This window comes from Aptenodytes forsteri, unplaced genomic scaffold (assembly GCF_000699145.1).
Source record: "Aptenodytes forsteri isolate BGI_AS27 unplaced genomic scaffold, ASM69914v1 Scaffold164, whole genome shotgun sequence".
In the NCBI taxonomy this organism is placed as follows: Eukaryota; Metazoa; Chordata; class Aves; order Sphenisciformes; family Spheniscidae; genus Aptenodytes; species Aptenodytes forsteri.
Window position 1 is genome coordinate 1,224,978 of NW_008795527.1, and position 9,015 is coordinate 1,233,992.

The window sequence follows — 9,015 nt, forward strand, 5'->3', positions numbered from 1 at the left end:
CAACTGTTATTTTTTAATACCGGATGGCTGGAGTCCAAGTAAGCATCGTGATGACCTCAACGATCCGGCGCGGTTTGTGGCTGCAAGGTCTGTGGGAGGGTGGCAGCCTGCCAGCCCCCCGTACATCATTTGCAGGTTGCTGTTTCTGACAGACCAGTCTTAGTTATTGTAAATGAGTGACACTGCCTATAACTCACCTTTCAATCTCACCTCGCGGGCACCATAGGCACGTGCCCACCTACGCTCACCTGCAAAGTGCTTGTCACCGCCTTGACTTACCTCGATGTGATTGACGATAATTAGGTTTCAGCTGCCTTCTGATGCAGAAATACACACCACCACAGTGTGGCCAGTTCTGCTCCCGCAGTCGTGCCTCTGAAAGGCTATCGATTCACACTTTTACATTTTTAAAAGGTCATGGCAATAATTCCGCCTGAGTTGTGCTAAGTGAAAATGGTTTGCAGAGGTAATATGGTTCCTGCTCACTTCCAGTGTAAACAAAAGCCAGTGGTTTTTATTACTGTTTTTAGTATATTTTAATTACATTTATTTGCCGCGCTCTCGCACCGTATCAATGAACTATTTGTAAAGTTGTAAGGCAAGTGACCTTCAACATTATATGACTCTTGGTTCTGTGCAGAGATATTTTATTTTTCTATTATGTAAGATGTGCTGGAAGCGCTTATCATAATACGGTGCTCACATTAAAAATTAAAAGCCTAAGAATAAAAATTGCCTTTTTCCCCTTGTCCTGTCATATATCTGCCCATTTTAATAAGACAAAAATATCTACAGCGCTACGACTGTGGTATTAAATGTGCTTACATTTTGTAAAATATCATTGTAGTTAAACAAACAGCCTTCTCTGGCTTGACTGGGAACAGATTGTTCCCAACAGTTCGTTTGACTAACAGGCTATATAATGCAATGAGTTAACTTATTAGAATACATAGTTACTGCAGCCCAAGTGCCCTAGAAAGATGACAGGAAACTGTGGATGCTATGGCATAAATTATTTCAATAGCTCCACCGCAATTAGTGACTTTGTATTCTGTCTGGTTTATGGGACTTGCAACCAGGGCTAAACTCATGAAGGAGAAAGAGAATGTAAGATTTTATGCACAGAATGAGCCTTCCTATCTTCCTATAGTTTTTTTTCCTATGTTTCCTTTGTTTTAAATTATTTTGCTGTGTCAATCGTGTACATCAATAGAGCTCTTAGATTTTCTACCAGCACAGCTTTATGCCTCTGCATAGAGCTACTGAAGAACAGAGCTGAACGTTCCCGCCTTATACCATGGGCTTTGCCAGGGTGATGTCCTGTGTATGAGAGTACATGGAAAAGGATTTTCCTCCTAATTTTCTTTAGCATTAATGGTAAGTGACATATGCAGAGATGGAAGCTTAAACATACTATGTTCCCATGTGCCTCTATTCAGTCCCACTACAGTTGCCGTAATTCACTCCACAATTGATTGTTAATTTACTTCAATACATGTGTCTGTAGCAAGTGGAGCTGATAAATAGTGAGAAAGTATGTGATAGGCTATCTAACCTTCTTCATATAGATGAAACACTACAGAGCCGAAATCCATTCATGCTCCCCGAACACAATGCTGTATTCTGGTTTTCTATTCATAGTGTTGTAAATTTGTCAGCCTAATGGGACACTTTGTAAGACATTTTCCTTTTTAAGTGCTTTAATGGGAGTAGGTATTACATTGATCCAAAATCTAGCCTAACATTTCATATCGTGGAGTCTGGAATTGTGTAGTTAGCTGCAGAAAAGTTAAGTGGTGTTTTGTTCTTCCCCTTATTTTAAGCTGAATTTTGCCAACGTGATACTCAGCCTACCATTTATATATGGAATAAAAACAGCACGCGGTTTGGCCACCAAATTCCAAGGTTGTACTGTATTTTCATCTGGTATAAACACAAGTGGAGGTGGTAAGTAGGCAGAGCACACAGCCAAACTTGCATCTTTTTTCCCTCTTTTCCTGAAGTGGAAGGGCTGTGACAGTAGGTATGGAATAGCCACACTAGGACAGACCCAATGCCCGTCAAGGCCAGTAGCCTGTTTTTTGACAACAGAGACACAGACAAAATGAGATCCGTGCAGATATCCAGTGATACTTCCCTAAAACATTCCCCAGCACCCACTAATTTGCAGATCAAGTACTTCTTAAGCAGAAGTGATGTTTCTATATTTAGTTCCACTGATGGATTTTTCTTCCCTGAAAGGACAAAGTGAACTCAGTTACTCAGTATGATGGGTGGCAAACTTTGGAAACAATTCACAGTGCGAACGTTTATGATCGATCTTACGAACTCTTGAATGTTGGAGGTTTGGGTCGAATAAGGCCGATATTAGGTTTGATATGGCCACAGCCACACAGCCATACACCAGCCAGAAAAATCTGTGTTTAAAGACCCAGAAGCAGATGGGTACCTGACAAAAATGGCCAGTCAATAAAAGTTCTGCTCTGAGATGTGGAAGTGCTGAGATGCAGTCAGGCTCTGAAATACACCTTTTGCTGAGCTGAACTGTGATGCGGTGAACATCTGCCTTGCACGTAAACATCGTTATGACATGTTATAGGTCGGGATTTTTACTGCTGCTCAAATATAAGCTAGCTCTGATTTCTCTAGCCTTCCAGTATCGTTCCTGATTTAGGAAGAGAGGCATTTTCCTTGAAACTGTCTCAAACAGTAAAAGTGAAATATTCTGGGAAATGCTGAGTCAGGGGACAATTGCACAAGATGAAGACTTGTAAAATCAGTAAACCCGAGGGCCTTGCAAGGAACCCCCATCCGCAGGACAAACTCCTTGAGAGTGCAGAGAGTCACGGGAACCCCCTGAATCGTAAAGTGCTTTTTATTACTCCACGTGGTCGTGTGCCACATACAAGCCTGGGATCGACAGCGTAGAGCTCAGACAATGCACCCAAAGCCCTGAACATGTATTGATCTGCACTGCCGCAGCTCGGTGCTTATAGCCCAGGCTTTTCCCTGCCCCTTTGTGTTACATCCATGTGCTAGGCTTCCTCTGAGCAGGACTGCATCTATTCCAACAAAAGCTATCAATCTGTGACATTGTTTATAACGGGGGGAAAAAGTCAACATCAGAAATCTTTTCTGTACCATATAACCTTTGAGATTTATCACGGCTTGGATTTCTCCGAGGGTTGACAGTAAGGTGACAGAATGAGCTGTCTCATGATTTCTTTTTTTGTTTATTGGTTCCCTGCGTATGAAAAGGCTCTATAAATAATATTCACCGATGCAGGCCAGTACAACTGTTAAAGACACTGCTGGCTATAACCGTCTTTTGAAGTGGTTTTCCTCCCTGGTTAGCAGGGGGGCACTGGTGCTGCCGGAAGAAAGACGGCAGAAGTTTGGAGCATGTTGGTTGTGTACTTGGTGAACTTCTGCTGCAGAGAAATGTCAAGGTCAGAACATGATTGAAGAACCTTCTTCCTCTCTTGAAGTCGCTGTTCCTGTATGATATTGTTTTCCACTGTAGAAGGTTCTCTTAAAAATGAGATTGAGATCCCTAAAGAAATTGCTTCAATCAGCAACAGTGCTTAATGACTGTTAATGGGAAGTGGAGATAGGATAGTAAGTGTTACTTTGATTAATAAGAGAACTGCAGAGAATTTAAATTGTGCCACTGATGGATTATTTTCTTCAAGCTTGATAAGCGCTTCTCATTTGTTCTTAAATTTGGTCAATACTGTTAAAGACAGCAAAATGAAGTATAATTAATTCTATTACTGCTACTCAGACCCAGTGTTACTGGGAAACAGATTGCGATGCAGACAACAATGTTAGGTAACACGTCTGACAGTTTTATCATATGAGGACCTGTCAGTCCTGAAAAGTAGAGAACCTTTTCTCCTCCACGATTAGAAACTGCCCAGCACCCGTTGCCTTTCTTAGCATGTGTTGGTCTATTTGAATCTGCCACAGAAATATTTGCAGTAAAGAAAGTAGCTGATTCTGAAGTATGTGGACAAAACAAAGAGCTCCAGTTTATTCCTCACTCGATATATGGGGACATTGTTGTTGGATTTTGAGTGTATCACTAGAGATACTGAGTTTGCAGTACTACCCGGGTGGAGTAGCACTGACATAAATAGCTTCAGCATTGTGGTATAAGGCCCTATGAAAATTTAGGACATTAGAGGGCTTGGGAAGGAGGGGTGAGATGAGTTTTTACCACTTCAAGATAATACAACATTTTATTTGCAGACCCCGTGTCTTATGAATTTAACCCCTCTACCTGCTGTTAGGATCCAGCGCAGTGACCAAGACATTTATTACAATACTATTTTCCCAAAGATATTTTCTCTTTCATAATCGTGTGTTTCTTACCAGTCTTGAAGTTCAGGATGCGTATACCCTATGGGTTAATATGGCCTGTGTAATAAATAATAAGACTATAGCAGCACCTAAAAGCTCCAGTTATGTCCCTGTTGTGTAAGGCATTGGCAAACATTATAGTCTTCCCTCAGGAAAGCTCCCACGTGTTTAAATGCTGTCCTGAAGGGAAGCTTTCCTTCGCTTGGAGCTGCGAGTCACTGACATCTGCAGAGGTCTCTAGTCACGTGCGTTTGCACATCTCACATCTTCTGCCACAGTGGGACGTGATCCTACTGAGGATGGGAAGTGCTAATCCAATATAGGTATTTAGTAAGAAGGTAGCATAGACTCCATGCTGATGTAAATATAAATTATCATTATGCTTTTAAACAAACCTATTTGCATGATACCAAATGTAGGGAAAATATACTGAGAAATGCAGTTTATTCAGAGACCTTTGTGCCACTTCTGAAATCAGATTTTAGCAAAAGGTGATCAGCAGCTCATCCATTCTGCCGTCTCGGAAGAAATCCAGGCTATGTGCAAAGGAATAGGGAAACAGTTCTGTGCTTTCATTAGCGGTAGCTGCAATTACCACCTAATTTAACAGACTCTGCCTACTTCAAAGTCCATGCTTCTCCAATTCTGACTGCAGAAAGTCGTTGTGTGAGTTATTTCGAATTAATTTGAAACCAGAGTGTGTTGGCTAATAGTATAGTTATAAAATCAGTGAAGGTCTAATTCTGTTATTAAAAATGTAAAGCTTATGTATTATGAATAAAGAGTTCGTTCTCTTCCACGGATATTCCATAAACATAATTTCTAAAAGTATTGCAAACACAGAAAATGTATTTCAGGTGTGAATTTGGGTGCAATGGTCTGTACTCTAGAGTGCAAAAATACATTAAAAGCCTCAGGTGGAAGGTCACATTTAAAACTTAGAAGCAGAGGACAAAAGCCAGTGACAACTCCTTTGCCTCTGAAAGCCGCTGTTTATAGCTCTGCTGCATTCCGTGCAGCAAAGGGAGCAACTGAACATCTTTCATTCACTTGACTTGCTTGCAAATGCTTGAGGGTGGCTCATAGGGAATGTGGTGGCCTGACTGAATCACTCCTTCATTGATACTTTCTCGCAGATAACCAGGGTAAACATTGACCCTAATTACTAGACAGCCCTTAATTCTACAGGAAAGGATGTCAAGGGTGTCGTAATCCTGGCAAGTAAAGAGATGGCACCCAGCATATAAAGAATAGCAGTGTCAGTGTACTGATGGTCTTTGTTCTTAAGGCAGCTGCAGAGTGGTGTACGTGTATCCAGTATACGCAATGCATTTACACATGTTTTAAGGAGAAGGCTTTTAGATCAAACCAAAAGCCTTGTGCATCAGTACTCTTTCTACAGAGGACCATTTATCTAGGTGGGCCAGAAACTTTTTGAAAGATGGCAGCTGGCATCATGTATTGCCTCTAGTGCACCAAACACAAAGAAACTTTAAATCTTAGGTATTATCTCTGTAGAACTAACCGGAGATTTGGAGGCCAAATAAACCTTTCTCTCTCATGAATTTTTCTGTTATTCCATTTTAGTGTCTGTCAGCTTGATACAAAACCCCACATATGTCTGTAGGTGTGTATATTTGTTTGTTGCCACTATTTTATTATGCAGCACAATGGAAATTCTGCTGGATAACTTGTTTGCAAAGTTGATTCATGGTGGAAGAAAGGTAGATCCTATATTCCACTTTACAACAACTATCCTCCAGAATAAGGGCTATATATTTGAAGGATTGTGGTGCTGTAAATGTACTTTTCTGAAGGTACTTTAATAGTGTCTGGTTTGTCATAAGCTAAGGCTTCGATAATGAAAGAGAGCCCTGCATGTACCAAGAGCCCTGATTAAGAGAGGAGTACAGTTTGTTACAGTTATGTGGGTACTTGGCTATCATATAAGTTTATTGAATCATATAAATTTTCAATTTATACCATAATACTCTATAAAAGATGGAGCACACAAAACTAATACGTATGCCGATTTCTTTCACGTATGAATGGTATTGTTGGTTGTGTTAAAGCTGCCATTTTCAGAAGCAAGATTATTTATGCTAGAATAGCAATTTCCTGTCTCACAGTTAAATTTTGTAGAAGTTAATTTTTATTAAATCATATAAATTTTCAATTTATACCATAATACTCTATAAAAGATGGAGCACACAAAACTAATACGTATGCCGATTTCTTTCACGTATGAATGGTATTGTTGGTTGTGTTAAAGCTGCCATTTTCAGAAGCAAGATTATTTATGCTAGAATAGCAATTTCCTGTCTCACAGTTAAATTTTGTAGAAGTTAATTACAGATTGAAATAAAATGAATGTGGTATAAAAGCTAGTAAAATGCCAATATAATGTTATATATTGTTGGGAAGGGGAGAATATATATATATGTCTTTATATAGTACACACATATATACTTATATTTAAGTCTCTCTTCATTGTGAATATGGTTTTGTGGAAACGGAGTGACACTGTCCTGGTGCAGTGCGTTTGGGCTTTGTTCTGTTGCAGGGAGGTGAAGTGACTTGTTTTTAGGCCTTGTTTTCCATAATACTTCTAATTTGTGTAATGTTTTATAATGGCTTTCATAATGTTTGCAAAGTCAAGATGCAAAGTCAGCCAAAGTTCATTTTTCCCATTGGAGTCAAGGCTTATTCTTCACTTGCACACTTCCGAGAGTTCTCAGTTAAATGAAGCTGATGGTATCCCAGTTTGTTTTCTCTTTTTTCAGCCTAGCCATGCTTTAGGAGATCGTAACTTGTTTCTTCTTAGCATATCAGAAAATACTCAGGGCATGCCCGCAGCTTGTGTTACTGTAACTGTATTACAAATTGTTCAGTGGGCTGTTTCTTAGAGGTGGAGTTGTACTTCTAGATTTTGCACTATGAGAAAGAAAATTTCTTTACTCCTTTTTTGCCAGGGGACCAATCTGAGTTTCAACATCTCCTGCCTGCTCCTTGCTGGCTTTTGTTGTCATGATATTTAACCATCACATGCAAGACTTGTCAGGAGTGTCCCAGAGCTACAAATGCACAACCAAGAGCTGGGAAAGGAGTGAAGCATCCTCTTTTAAGCAAAAGTGAGTTTAAACTGATAGAGACAGTGAAAGATCATGAAGAGCATATTTGGAAAAGCTGTTTTGAGGTTAGACAGGACTGGACTTCGATGGAGCAAGGGGTTGTCAGTGGTCTTGGAGATGATGGTTTTCTTTACTGAAGATGCTTTCAGCAGAGTTCTAGCATATTTTGGGTTGGAGCACTGGCCCCAGAGAAGACAAAACCATGAAGAAGATACGGTCAAAATTTCAAGAGCAGTTGGGTTTTTTTGCTGTCACGCTGTCAGAATTCAGCAGCTGGGAGAAACTACAGAGCAGCACAAGTTCCTCTCCCCCTCCCGCTGGCTCACGTGTGCAGCCTTCTCCTGCCAGTCCTTTCTTTTGTCTTCGTCTGGTAGCGCCGTCACTTCTTTGGAGGAAAACTGGGGCCTTGTGTTAGTGTAATGCCACAAGCTCTCCTCAAGATTTTACAGCCCTCAAAGTCCTGCAGACATCCAGAGTGCAAATTATGACTGTGAGCAGCAAGGAAGAAAACTGAAGAGGGAAGGGAGAATGGAAATCCCTGTCTTTTGGACTTTGCATAGTTGCTCTTAGCTGGATAGAAAACTGTTTCCTTGTTGCTTTATGGCCAGTCCTGCCCTTAGATAGCTGTGCATCATATTCACAGCCACAGTGTAAGACGCTCAGGCCTTGTAATGCTTTTAAACTAATGAGGGCGCAGTGGATTAACTCAGGATACATCACACAGTTTCCAAAGGGGTTGCATGTTGTTTATGGCTTGTGCTTCATAAAGAATATCTCTTTTTGTATAGCCTGAACGTAGGTCACCACCATTTTGGAGCAGGCCTGAGAATGTTATCACGATTGGCTTGCTAGGTGAAAGGCTTTTCTATTTAGCTTTTAATAGAGCAAAAGTGACTCTAAATTTGTTAATATTCTTTAGGTTATATAGGACAAATTACAGATAAGTGAATAAGTAATGAAATTTGTAATGAGAATTTCTCAAGTATGAAATGTTGGCGCAAATTAATTGCGGGATTTTACAGCTATTATAGTTTATATCATAAATGCAAAAATGACTAGGGCTTTTTAATTACAGTAGGAACACACTAAATTTTTATGGAGTGCCATTTTGTTAAAGAGGTACTTTAAGCATTAAGAGCAAATGCCATCCGTAACAGCTAGCCCAGATATCTGTGCCACATCAAATAAATATGCTATTGCCATGAAATTGTTCCTCAGCTACTGTAATTGACACAAAGACTAATGAGAGGTCTCTTTTCACACCTTCAGTTTACTGTGTCTTTTTCTATCGGTCATTCTTTTTCCTAATTACTGTATGTTTGCAGAGGGCCACAGCAAATCCCTTGAAAAAATATACAGGGCTTTTTCACTTACCCTTCAAAGTTGCACTGTGAATAGCAAAGTGTTGGTGTCTCAGTAGAAGTTAATATTATTGTGGAGGGGAGGAGGGAGGATGGCTGGATGCTAATTCTTATTAAATATTTGATGTGTAGAGAAATCTAATACAGTGGAAACTCAAAGA